The sequence below is a fragment of the Aedes albopictus genome, chromosome 2 (genome assembly GCF_035046485.1).
Source record: "Aedes albopictus strain Foshan chromosome 2, AalbF5, whole genome shotgun sequence".
Lineage (NCBI taxonomy): Eukaryota > Metazoa > Arthropoda > Insecta > Diptera > Culicidae > Aedes > Aedes albopictus.
The window spans coordinates 11,582,629-11,588,581 of record NC_085137.1 but is presented as its reverse complement, the minus strand read 5'-3'; the positions used below and the strand labels follow the sequence as shown (position 1 = coordinate 11,588,581).

General features: G+C 44.8%; 1 long non-coding RNA gene across 1 annotated transcript; it reads left to right on the top strand.

Moving 5' to 3' along the window:
- The first annotated feature begins 917 nt into the window (after positions 1-917).
- On the top strand, positions 918-1,319 carry LOC134288833 (uncharacterized). The gene is made up of 3 exons (XR_009998141.1): positions 918-1,038; positions 1,102-1,165; positions 1,220-1,319. It is a non-coding gene; the product is annotated as an uncharacterized LOC134288833 (long non-coding RNA).
- The last annotated feature ends 4,634 nt before the right edge of the window (positions 1,320-5,953 follow it).

Here is a 5,953-nt window from a genome sequence, read left to right as displayed (position 1 = left end):
TGGAATTCCCCAGGAATTCCTCCTGGAATTCCCCAGGAATTCTATCTGGAATTCCCCAGGAATTCCTCCTGGAATTCCCCAGGAATTCCTCCTGGAATTCCCCAGGAATTCCTCCTGGAATTCCCCAGGAATTCCTCCTGGAATTCCCCAGGAATTCCTCCTGGAATTCCCCAGGAATTCCTCCTGGAATTCCCCAGGAATTCCTCCTGGAATTCCCCAGGAATTCCTCCTGGAATTCCCCAGGAATTCCTCCTGGAATTCCCCAGGAATTCCTCCTGGAATTCCCCAGGAATTCCTCCTGGAATTCCCCAGGAATTCCTCCTGGAATTCCCCAGGAATTCCTCCTGGAATTCCCCAGGAATTCCTCCTGGAATTCCCCAGGAATTCCTCCTGGAATTCCCCAGGAATTCCTCCTGGAATTCCCCAGGAATTCCTCCTGGAATTCCCCAGGAATTCCTCCTGGAATTCCCCAGGAATTCCTCCTGGAATTCCCCAGGAATTCCTCCTGGAATTCCCCAGGAATTCCTCCTGGAATTCCCCAGGAATTCCTCCTGGAATTCCCCAGGAATTCCTCCTGGAATTCCCCAGGAATTCCTCCTGGAATTCCCCAGGAATTCCTCCTGGAATTCCCCATGAATTCCTCCTGGAATTCCCCAGGAATTCCTCCTGGAATTCCCCAGGAATTCCTCCTGGATTTCCTCAGGAATTGTTACGATGTATGGGGATCGACTGTGATTGTGGTTATGTTACGGGTATTTTCGGCTTTCAGTCTTCGCGTAATCATAAACAACAAGCGAACCGACACCGATAACCTAAGCGGCACGTACGCCGGGGTATTACACACAGTTAAAACGATACAACACACTACACACAGACGAACAGTGGAATAGGCGCACAATAGCAGCCATCTCCATAACGAGACACAGACAGAATCCGAAATTGGCGCGAAAGTGACCGACAAGTGTAGGAGGTAAAACAAAACCCAATATAAGTGAACCGGTAGATTTAAAAATTGCGCCAACGATCGAACTCAACCACGTGAGCGACGATATACCTCCTCCACAAACTGGTTTCCGAATATAATCTTGTATCTCGTTATAGTGAATGGATGACGTGCGACTATGTTCAACACATTATAACTCACGATTGAACGGAGTGATTATCTGTAAGATTTTGTAAACTATGTTGTTAAATGTTGTACTAAATTGTTCATTTGTAGATCCTTCGAAAAAGGCTCAATACATGTAGCCGAAACGTCAGGTGTAGAGCATAAATCCGTTTATGATTACGCGAAGACTGAAAGCCGAAAATACCCGTAACATTTCCTCAGGAATTCCTCCTGGAATTCCTCAGGAATTCCTCCTGGAGTTCCTCAGGAATTCCTCAGGAATTCCTCCTGGAATTCCTCAGGAGTTCCTCCTGGAATTCCTCAGAAATCCCTCCTGGAATTCTTCAGGAATTCCTCCTGGAAGTCCTCAGGAATTCCTCCTGGAAGTCGTCAGGAATTCCTCCTGGAAGTCCTCAGGAATTCCTCCTGGAATTCCTCAGGAATTCCTCCTGGAATACCTCCGAAATTCCTCCTGGAATACCTCCGGAATTCCTCCTGGAATACCTCCGGAATTCCTCCTGGAATTCCTCCGGAATTCCTCCTGGAATTCCTCCGGAATTCCTCCTGGAATTACTCCGGAATTCCTCCTGGAATTTCTCAGGAATTTCTCCTGGAATTCCTCAGGAGTTCCTCCTGGAATTCCTCAGGAATTCCTCCTTGAATTTCCCAAGAATTCCTCCTGGAATTTCCCAGGAATTCCTCCTGGAATTTCTCAGGAATTCCTCCTGAAACTCTCCAATAATTCCTTCTGGAATTCCCCAGGAATTCCTCCTGGAATTCCCCAGAAATTCCTCTTCGAATTCCCCAGGAATTCCTCCTGGAATTCCCCAGGAATTCCTCCTGGAATTCCCCAGGAATTCCTCCTGGAATTCCCCAGGAATTCCTCCTGGAATTCCCCAGGAATTCCTCCTGGAATTCCTCAGGAATTCCTCCTGGAATTCCCCAGGAATTCCTCCTGGAATTTCCCAGGAATTCCCCCTGGAATTCTCCAGGAATTCCTCCTGGAATTCCCCAGGAATTCCTCCTGGAATTCCCCAGGAATTCCTCCTGGAATTCCCCAGGAATTCCTCCTGGAATTCCCCAGGAATTCCTCCTGGATTTCCCCAGGAATTCCTCCTGGAATTCCCCAGGAATTCCTCCTGGAATTCCCCAGGAATTCCTCCTGGAATTCCCCAGGAATTCATCCTGGAATTCCTCCAGGAATTCATCCTGGAATTCCTCCAGGAATTCCTCCTGAATTTCCTCCAGGAATTCCTCCTGAATTTCCTCCTGGAATTTCTCCTAAAGTTCCTCTTGGAATTTCTCCTAAAGTTCCTCCTGGAATTCCTCATGGAATTTGTCCTGGAATTCCTCCTAGAATTCCTTTTGGATTTTCCTTTTGGAATTCCTCCTGGAATTTCTTCTGAAATTCCTCCTGGAATTGCTCTTGGGATTTCTCCTGGATTTCCTCCTGGAATTCCTCCAGGAATTCCTTTTGGAATTCCTCCAGGAATTCCTCCTGGAATTCCTCCTAAAATTTCTTCCTGCAATTCATCCTGAAATTCTTCCAGAAATACTTCCTGAAATTCGTCCTGAAATTCCTCATGGAGTTCCCTGGCAATTCCTTCAAGAACTCCCCAGGAATTCCTCCTGGAATTTTCCTGGATTTCCTCTTGGATGTCCCCAGGACCTCCTCTTGGAATTCTCCAGGAAATCTTCTTGAAATTCCCCAAAAATTCGTGTTGGAATTCCCCAGAAATTCTTCTTGGAATTACCCAGGCATTCCTCTTCCAAATTCCATGAGGAATTCCAGGAGGAACTTTAGGAGAAATTCCAAGAGTAAATTCAGTAGAAATTCCTGGAGGAATTCCAGGATGAATTCCTGGGGAATTCCAGGAGGAATTTCTGGGAAATTCCAGGAGGAGTTTCTGGGGAATTCCTGGGGAGTTCCAGGAGGAATTCCTGGGGAATTCCAGCAGGAATTCCTGGGGAATTCCAAGAGGAATTCCTGGGGAATTCCAAGAGGAATTCCTGGGGAATTCCAGGAGGAATTTCTGGGAAATTCCTGGAGGAATTCCTGGGAAATTCCAGGAGAAATTCCTGGGGAATTCCAGGAACAATTCCTGGGGAATTCCAGGACGAATTCCTGGGGAATTCAAGGAAAAATTCCTGGGGAATTCCGGAATTAATTTCTGGAGGAACTTCAGGAGGGAATTCAGGAGGAATTCCAGGGGGGATTCCCGGGGCATACCACGAGGAATACCTAGAGGAATTCCTGGGGAAATCCATTAGGAATTTCTGGGGTATCCCAGGGAGAATTCCTGGGGTATTCCAGAAGGAATTGCTGGGGAATCTCAGGTGGAATTTCTGGAGAATCTCAGGAGAAATTCCTAGAGAATGCCTGGACTAGGAACCTTCTATCACAATTCCTCCAGGAGGAATTCGAAAAAGAATATTTGTAATATTTCCTGAAGGAAATCCAAAAGGAATTACTGAAAAAATTTTTGGAGGACTTTTTCTAGGAATTGCAAGGGGAAATTCTGGAGGAATTCCCAAAGAAATCTCCGAAGGAATCTCTGGGGAAATTTCTGGAGGAGTTCCTAGAGGTTTTTTTGGAGGAATTCCTAGAAGGATTCCTAGGATTCTCTGGAGGTATTTCTGAAGGGATTCGCAAGGATTTTTTGGAGATATTACCGGCGACATACCTCTAACAAAACATTCTCGTTATCATTCTTAACTTTCGTTAAAATTCTTTTTCCATATTATTTTTAAAATGTATCGCAAATGTTTTTTTCTTGTTATTACTTGAAACTTGTTAAACAGAAAAGATACTGACCACGGAAACCGTCTTGCCAGGTACGGTCGCCATATCTGCAGTGAAACGGTCGCCATAACACAGGAAATGATATTGGTTTTCCAATCTAGGACAGTATGTACGTACATCTAGTGATGATTCATTGGAAGCTAACTTCACCCACTCGCTTAGTATAATCTCAAATCCTTCTGCATGGCTTCCTGTCACCCGTCTGTCTCCGCGTCTTCACCACCCTCAGAATGAATCGTTATCGCACAACTCACTATTGACTGACAACCGGTTGTGAAGCTGTTATTATTTAGGATGAGAACTGACAAAAAATCATCCCATCATACATCCTGTTCCACACAGCCGAGAATATGAGCTCCATCCAGTCTAGCCGTTGGCGTTGGTTGTAACTGTCAACTGTCCCAATCAATGAGCTGCGCATATGAGCTAGGAACTAGGCCTATATGCCCAAACGAACCACCAACCAATTCATTCCCGGGAAGGCAGATAACGAAGTGTTCGTCTCCGCAACTGTTTTTTTAACCACCTATCATCGAGAATTGTAAAAAGAAACAAACCGTCCTTTCCCGTCCAGACACTTTGACTACCACGGTCACCGGCTGGTGGGTTTCGTTCGTCGATGGATGGATCTGATGATGTGGAGAACAACTGAATGCAAACCACATGGGTCTGTGGGGAAGTTGGGGTGAAATGATTGCCTTCCGAACACCACTTTTGTGCAATATGTTGTCTGACAACTACTACTGACCACAGCAATGGAAGAAGTTAGGAAGACGAAAAAAAAACTCGTACTAGTAATTTATACCATTGTGAAAAAATTCTCTTCGTTATGATAGGGATTTGAACCTTCTACTTCGTTTTGTTTATCTAACGCTCTTCCCGACTACCCCAGCGAACTAGTGGATTGAAACGCACAATTCACGATATGGAGTCTAACCAAAATTCTAGAATTTGTTTTAACGTTTTTGTAAATCTTTTCTAATGGGGACAAGATAATTAAATATGTTTAATAGTACCTATTACATGCTCATTATTCGATGAAGTAGGTACGTAGGGTATGTCAATTTACTACAACTTGTGCATTTTGTACCGCCTCTCACTACGAACCCCATGAATTGGAAATTGCGCGCATTCTATCTCGTCACCGGCCGCTAAGCTAAAAGTTCTTCCCCTCCAACCCCGAAAATTGGTGACAACTTCACGAGCGATGGAGAAGGAAGAAGTAGGAATTCAATTGATATCTGTCATTACGTCGTCGAAGCCGGCCGTCGTTGACATCCCACTGTCATCGTCGATGTCTATGTGTAACTGCACTCAGGCACAATTGCAACCGGCTCTTCAATGCAATGCTATGCAGCGCAGCAGTGCTAGGGGCAAAATTCGGCTTGTGCAGCAGTCCGTTTCTTTTGTGGATTCTAAACAAGAGGACGATGGATGATGCTGCAACCGGAGAACAGGAATGGGGAACGCAAATCAAGCAGACCCAATGTCACATATCCACCAGCAGGCAGCAACGTGTTGTTAGTGACCCAACCAGACGTGAGAACGATTACTCATCCTTTGCATGTTGGTAGCTCTAAAGCTGCGAGTAATTATCAAATTTCACTCCGGTTCCTGTTCGATGATTGCAAATTGTGATGGATCAATATGATGGAAAATGTATCTGCAGAACCCATGGGTGTTCTGATTGAAGGATGCTGAGTAACATTTGCGCTCAGTTTTGTCTTAGTGGCATTAGCACAGAACCTACTTCTCGCAGTTTGATGTTGTAAAATTATAATTTTTATATTTGTATTTGCTCGAAGCTAGGTATGATTGTTGATTACCTTAAGATTGCCCTAGTAGCAAACAAGTTCTATTCAAGTTTATGTAACTCCTATATGACTGAATTTGGTCATATAAGAGTTGCATAGACCTATGTAGAACATGTGTGCTACTCGGGTGGTGGATATGACCATTATTTACCCGAAGAATTTACGTTGTTGGAATCCTAACTGTGGAGCTACAGGCACAGTTCATCTGCCGGGCACGCAATTCAACAA